The sequence below is a fragment of the Sceloporus occidentalis genome, unplaced genomic scaffold (genome assembly GCF_023333645.1).
Source record: "Sceloporus occidentalis isolate IW3139 unplaced genomic scaffold, rSceOcc1.0.p SCAF_30, whole genome shotgun sequence".
NCBI classification, from domain to species: Eukaryota; Metazoa; Chordata; class Lepidosauria; order Squamata; family Phrynosomatidae; genus Sceloporus; species Sceloporus occidentalis.
The window spans coordinates 3,243,358-3,251,808 of NW_028317010.1; positions in this window are offsets into that span (position 1 = coordinate 3,243,358).

Genomic DNA, 8,451 nt, shown 5'->3' on the forward strand with positions numbered 1-8,451 from the left:
GCTCTGCATGAAATGCCGGCACCAGCGAGCGGCTTTTAAACACTGATGCGGAGGAGATAGAGGGGCGCCGAGCGGTTGCTAGGCGCCCCTCTATCTCCTCCGCATCAGTGTTTAAAAGCCGCTCGCTGGTGCCCGCTGCTTCACTGCTGGGCGCCGAAATATGACGTCATATTACGGCGCTCAGCAGTGAAGCAGCGGGCACCAGCGAGCGGTGCAGGAAGACAGCAACATCATGCTCCCGTCGCTGGACTTCAAGGTGAGAGGGGGGGGGGTTAAAAAGTGATAAGGAAGGAAGGAAGGGAGGGGGTTAAAAAGTGATAAGGGAGGGGGTTAAAAAGTGATAAGGGAGGGGGTTAAAAAGTGATAAGGGAGGGAGGGAGGGGGTTAAAAAGTGATGAGGGAGGGATGGGGGTAGATATAAGTAAAGAGTGTGCATTGTGTGGATGCATTGAGTGAATGAGAGAGAGCATGAGTTAATGTGTGGATGAGTTGTCTGAATGAGGGTGAGCATGAGTTAATATGTGAATGTATTGTCTGAATGAGGGAGAGCATAAGTTAATGTGTGGATGAGTTCTCTGAATTAAAGTGTGGATTAGTGAGTGACTGTAAAAGTGTTTGTGTATCATAGATGTATAATTGTGGAAGGGCAAAGATGGCACTAGCAGGAGGTTTGAGCCTTGGGGACCGAGATGGCACAGGCAGGGTGTATATGGGACAAAGATGGCACTGGCCGGACTGTTTGGGGACAAAGTTGACTTGTGGTGGGCTATTTGGGGACAAAGATGGCAAATCTTATGTGTGTAATCTGGGTGCTGGCCAGGTTCTATGTCGGCAGTGTGGACGCCAGGGCTGGCTTTGGGGTGTGCAACCTGTGATCTATGCCTGTAATTTAGGGGGTTTTAAATATACCTTTAATGCCGTGTTTTTATGTGAATTCCAATTGATCTTTACCTGCAAAGCTGGGTTTGTGTGTTATTCTGTAGATCCATATCTGCTATGCTATGTTTCCATACATTATTTATGTGTACCTGCAAATACAGGGTTAATATGTCTTATTCAGTTGATCTATACCTGCGATGCTGCGTTTCATATATTATTATTGTATACCTGCAAATACAGGACTTGTATGTCTGATTCTGTTTATTTGATATATACCTTCAGTGCTGAGATCACAAGTGAATTTCAATTGATCTGGGTTTGCGTGTTGATCTATACCCGCTATCGGCAGCAGGGACTAATATATATATATATATATATGCAGCAGGGGCTAGTAAATGGGTTTTTATTTGGACAGGGGCGCAATTTCAGTGCTTGCCATAGGCGCTATTTTCAGTAGATACGCCTCTGCTCTGATGACCCAGCTAACTTATACATATACATGTATTCTTTGCTGGGCCACAAGCTGACCAGACTCAACACACACGCTGAGTAGCTTGTTCACAATTATTACTAATCAGCCCTTGTTTATGACCATCTACTCTGCCTACCTTGGGCCTGCAGGCTTCTTCTTTAAAAGAAGGCAGGGCCGGCCCGACAATGGAGCTGAGTGCTCCAGGCAGCACTTTGCCGCCCCAAGCCTTTTTTTTTTTTTTTTTTTTTTTTTTAAAGCCGAGAAGAGAGAGAGTGAGGGCACCGAGTGGTTTTATCTTACCAAGTTGTCAGTACTCTCTCTCTCTCTCTCTCTCTCTCTCTCTCTCTCTCTCTCTCTCTCTCTCCTCTGCGAGCCCTCTAGCTCGGTCTCGGTCCCGGCTTGTAATGTTGAGCGCCGGAAGATGACGTAATTTCTGGGGCTCCGCATTACAAGCCGGCACCGAGACCGAGCAGGGAGACTCACCGCAGGACTGCTGAAAGGTAAGTACGGGGGGGGAGAGGAAGGGTAGATAATGGAGGGGGGTGTAAGGGAGAGGAAGGGTAGATGATAGGGGGGTGTAAGGGAGAGGAAGGGTAGATGATGGGGGGGCGGCAGGGAAAGGAAGGGTAGATGATAGGGGGGTGTAAGGGAGAGGAAGGGTAGATGATGGGGGGGCGGCAGGGAAAGGAAGGGTAGATGATAGGGGGGTGTAAGGGAGAGGAAGGGTAGATGATGGGGGGGCGGCAGGGAAAGGAAGGGTAGATGATGGGGGGGTGGCAGGGAAAGGAAGGGTAGATGATGGAGGGGGGTGTAAGGGAAAGGAAGGGTAGATGATGGGGGGGTGGCAGGGAAAGGAAGGGTAGATGATGGGGGGGCGGCAGGGAAAGGAAGGGTAGATGATGGGGGGACGGCAGGGAGAGGAAGGGTAGATAATGGGGGGGGGTTAAATTTCGCCCTAGGCGGCATTTTGTCTTGGGCCGGCTTTTACTTTACCTAGAACCAACCGCTCTATCTCCCTTGGGCTTTAAGATGTCACAATACACAGTGACAAGTAAAAGGAATTTCCTGGTTTTCTGCAGTAATTGCTCATAAAATGTGATCTGATCTACATCACACGTGTAGACAAACACAATGTGCTAATAACACACAAACAATGATAATCTTTCATGTCTTTATCGAACACACCCATTAGACATTCACAGTGCTGGTGGAAAAAGCAAGCGAAACCTTCGATGTAATAACGGTCGTACGTTTTTTGGCAGCAATAACCTTAAACAAGAGCTTACAGTAGCTGCTTATCTGACAATGTTCTGCACAACATTCTGTAGGGATTTTAGACTGTTCCTCCTTATAGAACTGCTTAGGCTCAGCCATATTCCTAGAATGTCTGGTGTGAACCTCACTTGAGGTCATTCCATAGGATCTAATGTTAAAGTCTGGGCTCTAGTGGCCTATTCCAAAAGGCGGATTTTCTTTTTTGTAAGCCATTCTGTAGTTCATTTACTTCGCTATGGCCATTGTCCTGCTGCATTACCCAACTTCTGGTGGGCTTCAGCTGGCAGACAGCCATCCTGGCATTATCCTGTATGATACCCTGGTAAACTTGGGGATTCACTGTCCCCCCTCAATGATGGCAAGCTGTCCAGGCCCTAAGGCAGCAAAGCATCCCTAAATGATGATGCTCCCTCCATCATATTTCACCATTAGGATGATGTGTTCATGTTGGTGTGTTGACCCTTTTTACGCCATATGTAGTGCTGCGTGTTCGTCCGGAAAAATGGAACCTTATTTTTATCAGTCCACAAAACATTTTCCCACTAGCGTTGTTGGGTGTCAGGTACTCTTTGGTAGACTTCAGGTGGACAGCAATGTTAAACTGGAGAGCATGGTATGATAAAACCAGGAACCCACTATGCAGGAGAAGAAATCCCAAATAAGTCAGCACAGATAGAAGATAAACTGTACTGGACAGGGATTCCTGAGAAGCAGCAAACGGTTAACAATCCAGGTCAAATTCAGAAGGAACAACAAGGAAACGCTAGATACTTACAGAATACCAAGCATGGATCAACAGGAACGCCCCTCTTTTAAACGTTCCCGGGGTATAGCTCAGCGATGATATCATCGGGGTCGTGTCTGAGCAGCCTCCATTCTTACTGCTGGCGAGCAAGTATGGTATATATTATGTGTGTGTATGTGATATATAGATACCTCACATTTTAGACATGTAAGACAATGTTAAGTGCTTTGCTTTCTATTAACTTTGTAAAATATATAACCCTTTTAGATTTATAGGGGTATCAGAGCATTCCATTAAAATAACCAGTTAGACATACAGTATTTTAAGATTTTGGGCTGTTGAGCCACACACATTTCAATACCACTGGTTAATTTTACTATGTTTATTTAATAATGTATCATTCACACACGTATAAGCAGTTATAAAAAGCCTTTTGTACAAAGAAAACCAAAGCATTGTGTCACACTGAATATGAATTTAATTGAAACACAAAGCTACTCAGGAAAGGGCGAAGGAAATGTTAGAGGATTGGTGTGTTTTTAGAAGATAAGAATATAAGAATTTATCACATACTTGTATTTCTACAAATCCATCTTCTCTTTCTAATAAGTTGCTTAGGTGGTGTAGTTGGGAAGATCAAAGCAAGTGCATTATCTAAGAGCATTTTCCACTATGAATTAATGGAGTCAGAGCTGCTGAAAGAGAGAGAGGGGAAACTATTTAAATATCGAGTCATTAAATTGTTACAAGATAAGTGTGTATCAATCATCTCTGCCCGCGTTTCAAGGTCCTACATTTTAAAGATACACAGGGCATAAGGTTGTCATTGTTCAGTTGACGTTCTAGATTGAAAGCTAATTTGAGCAGGGCCGCCTTCTTATTATTATTTATTAATTTCCCCATTACATTGTATTACATTTCATTTATATGGATAGCACCAACAGATTCTGTAGTGCTATTTCAGTAGGGTAGATTGAAAATAATTAAAACAATTTAAATAACTACTAGACATTAAGATATACTGTATTGGCTTGAATATAGGCCGCACCCGATTATAGGCCGCAAAAAAAAAATATATTTTTAAAGAAAAAATACATATTAGTGGAATGGTAAAACAGTATTTTACCCCAGATATGCTTTATGCCCCCCTGAAATGCCACTCTGCTCGCCAGATATGCCACCCCCAGACTTCCTGGTGTCTAGCAGGGCCGGCCGGTGGACATCTGCGCAATGTGCACAGACAGTGTGATTGGGGCATCACATAAATCAATACACAAAGGGGGTGGGTGGCTGGGGGTAATACACATGGGTACATCACATAAATCAATACACAAGGGTGTTGGGGCATAAATGCACAAAGGGGGCTGGCTGAGGGACACAAATGCACATGGGGCAATACACAAGGGTGTGGGAGGGAATACATTAAAACCAAAGGGGGGGCCTGGCTGGGGCATCAATACACAAGGAGGAAACGCACAAAAAACAAACCAGTATGGAAAGCATTTTTTATGCTTTGTGTAGATTGACCCGTACTGATGTAGGTGTCAGTGTAGGTCGGTGTGGCAGAGTCTGTCCTGGTGTGTGTGTTTGGGTGTTGATGTTGCAGAGCTTGTCCTGGTGTGTGTGTGTGTGTGTGGTGTGTTAGTGTTGCAGAGCCTGTCCTGGTGTGTGTGTGTGTGTGTGTTGGTATTGCACAGCCTGTCCTGTGTGTGTTTGGGTGTCGGTGTGGCAGAGCCTGTCCTGGTGTGTGTGTGTGTGTGTTCTGTTGTGTGTGTGTGTGTTTGGGTGTCAGTGTGGCAGAGCCTGTCCTGGTGTGAGTGTGTGTGTGTTCTGTTGTGTGAGTGTGTGTGTTTGGGTGTCGGTGTGGCAGAGCCTGTCCTGGTGTGTATTTGGTCATCTGTTTCCTGGCACTTTACTTTCTGTTGGAAAAAAATGAACTATTTAATTTTTACTTATCCAGAGATAACACGCCCTCCTGAATTTGTAGTCCCTCCAGAGGACAAAACTTAGTGAGAGAAAAAGTAAAGGTTTTGTGTTAATTTCTCTATTTGAATCTGCATATCTTATTAAAAAGGATTAGTGGCACTAAATTGTGGCTTCAGGCGTCCCGTGTATGATGATTTTTTTAATTTACTGACTTCCTCCCAATCCCATCACATCAATATGCTTTTCAAAATCGGGAAAAGATGGGCATGGATGGTGGCCTGATTCGATGGCACAACGGGCCCCTAGACTAGACTTGCCCCATAGGCTGCCAGCCCTCCCCTGTTTACTGAAGCTACTTATAACTTGCAGAGCCAGTGGTGGAACGGACTGGTAGTAAATATATCAAGTGGCAGGAGATGTGTTCCTGTATGGAATAAAGTAGGGCTGCAACTAACGATTATTTTAATAATCGATTAGTTGGCTGATTATTTTTCCGATTAATGGGATAAAAAAATGCATTTTTTTTAAATTTAAAATAATGTAATAAACGTACAATTTACACTTTCATCTCTTTATCACAATGGCCTCTCTCTTTCTATTCACCTTCTTATTTTTCTTACATAATAATAAAAGCTACAAGAACCCAAACACGGTGTTTCTCAAACTAGGTTTTAATACAAAGTTATTAGTAAATATTAATTCATATGTTAACTATTTTTCATATTTAATAAAAACTATGAGAAAAAAGCCTTGTTTATATTTTCTTGTTTATATTGGTGTATGGGAGAGTGGCTCCCATACACCCCTCTGACTCCTCCCCCCTCCCATACACCACTCTGCCTTTCTCCCGACTCCCTGGTGTTTTGTGAACCTCCGTTGCTGACAGGCACTTTCACTGCAGCTTCATAGAAGCCTCAGCGTAAGTGAAGGGCAGTAACGGAGGCTGTCTGTGCTATGCAGACCCCCACCGGCTGACAGAGAGGATGATCCTCTGCAGGAGACCTCGATTCTCTGTCAGCCGGTGGGGGTCTGCACGATTCGCACAGACAGCCTCCATTTTAATTATCCATTTTAATTATCGATTTTATCGATTTAGTTGTTTCAGCCCTAGAATAAAGTTGGGGTGGGGTGAAAAATCCCACCATACTTTTTGGAGCACTATGATGGCTGGAGCATTACTTTATGTCTGACTACCAATTAGTAGTAAGTAACAATATACTTTGTGGCTATGCATTCTGGACTTCCAAAACCCTTGCCATAAACACTGGTGGCTAATTGAGGCAATTATTCATTTTGGAATACATTTCTGGCATACATATTAGTTTACTTTAGGTATAAACCCAAAACTGCAGTGTCATTTAGTACAGAAGGGAGGAATCGCACTACCTTCTATTTAGAGATTGATATGTAAAAAATGTGCAAGTCATTTTCTATAAATTGGTGTCCTAATTAGAACATTGTAATATGAAGCTTTTCTTTTTTGGGAACCTTGCATGGAATCGTAACATGAAAAATTATTTTTGCCCCCTAACATTCAGTCCCACAGAAAATAGCCGGCCTCAGTTATCTGGTGAGTAAGGATTCAGTTTTAAGCATATTTACGTAATTTAATGAGTGTGATGTAGTGACATAAACACGGCTTACTTTTCATTAAATTGTTTAAAACTCTTACAGCCAACTTTATCTGGAAGAACAAAAACTCCAAAATTCCCCTCTCAATTCGTGTTATGTATATCTACAATGGCAATAACATATTCCTGATATTGTTTGTAACATAAAATAAGCTTTGTTGAGGACCAACTGTCTAGGACCTCCATTGTATAGGTATACATTCCCAGTGATATACTTTCCTAAGTCTCACTTTTATAGATTTCTTTAGACCAGGTCTTGTATCTGTCATATGAAAGACATTGTTCTTCTTACTGAGCTTAACACTTATGCTAGTAAATACAGCATTCCTTATGCTGTTGTATGCTTAAATCTTTTACAGAAATAAATATACAAAATTGACCTCATCATAATTCTTACTGGGAATACTCAATTCTCATGTGACATAAAAGTGGGCTGTGATAGTTTGTTGCCAAAGAAGCTTAAAAAATCTTCTCAACGTCTTCTGTGTAGTTTTAATGTGATTTAAGCTTTCAAAAATAAATAAAATTTGCTACGATGTATTTGCTTATCATACTTGTAAGCTCGTTTAAACAGGGATCTCATTACCTTTCATTTCTGTAAGTCTAAATTGTTATGTTATGCACTACTTGTTACATCCTGTTTACCCATTGCACATCTCTCAGTAATATGTTGGCACTACATAAGTCAATAAATAATATTAGGTAGTGCAGATAATGTTTTATGGAACGGCTTGATTAAGATGCTGGTCGATTCACTTTTCATCAATTGTCTTTTTGTGGAAATTACACAAAAACATTACATTATCACTCTTAAGACCACACCTGGCCTGTGTGTGTGTGTGTGTGTGTGTGTGTGTAGATACACATATATAGGTGACAAGTTAGGGCTTCTGTATACCTCCACTATTACCTTTAGCTTTTGACTCAGTCGGAGGATATGGACTTTATAAAATCAGGGAACAGAATTCCTACCTTACATTCACCACCTCTAAAATGTCCAGTAACGTTTTGACTCAAAACCAGTCTTTAATACAGGATTGTGTCCTAAACGCTTAAGGATGAAAACCAATAATGTACCTGCAAAGATGTGGGAAAGCCATAGAGTCGGTCATTGATCAGTTGGTACAGGATCTGGCTCAGAACTGCTTGTCTAGTGCCTTACTGCAAATGGTCCATTCACTAAGTAGAGAGATGTCAGACTATTGTGTATGCTGTTTTTAATGATTTGCTAAAGTTTAATCATTGCAGCCAGAGCAAATGGGCAGCACTTATCGTAAAGAGTTGTACGTTCTTGTATTTGATTTATTCTGATGTTTTTGTTGAAGCAGCGTATATGCTCCAGCTATGCAGAATTGTTTCACTTACATCACCATAGAGGAACTTCACAGTATTTCCTTCTGGAAAGCAGTTTTTTTTCATTGATATGCCATTGGATCACCTCAGTACTGCTCTTTGTTCTGGTGGTTATTGTTACTGTTGTAAGTGTTGGTTTCTTAAATTTTGATGCAGACTTTTTTTTTTTT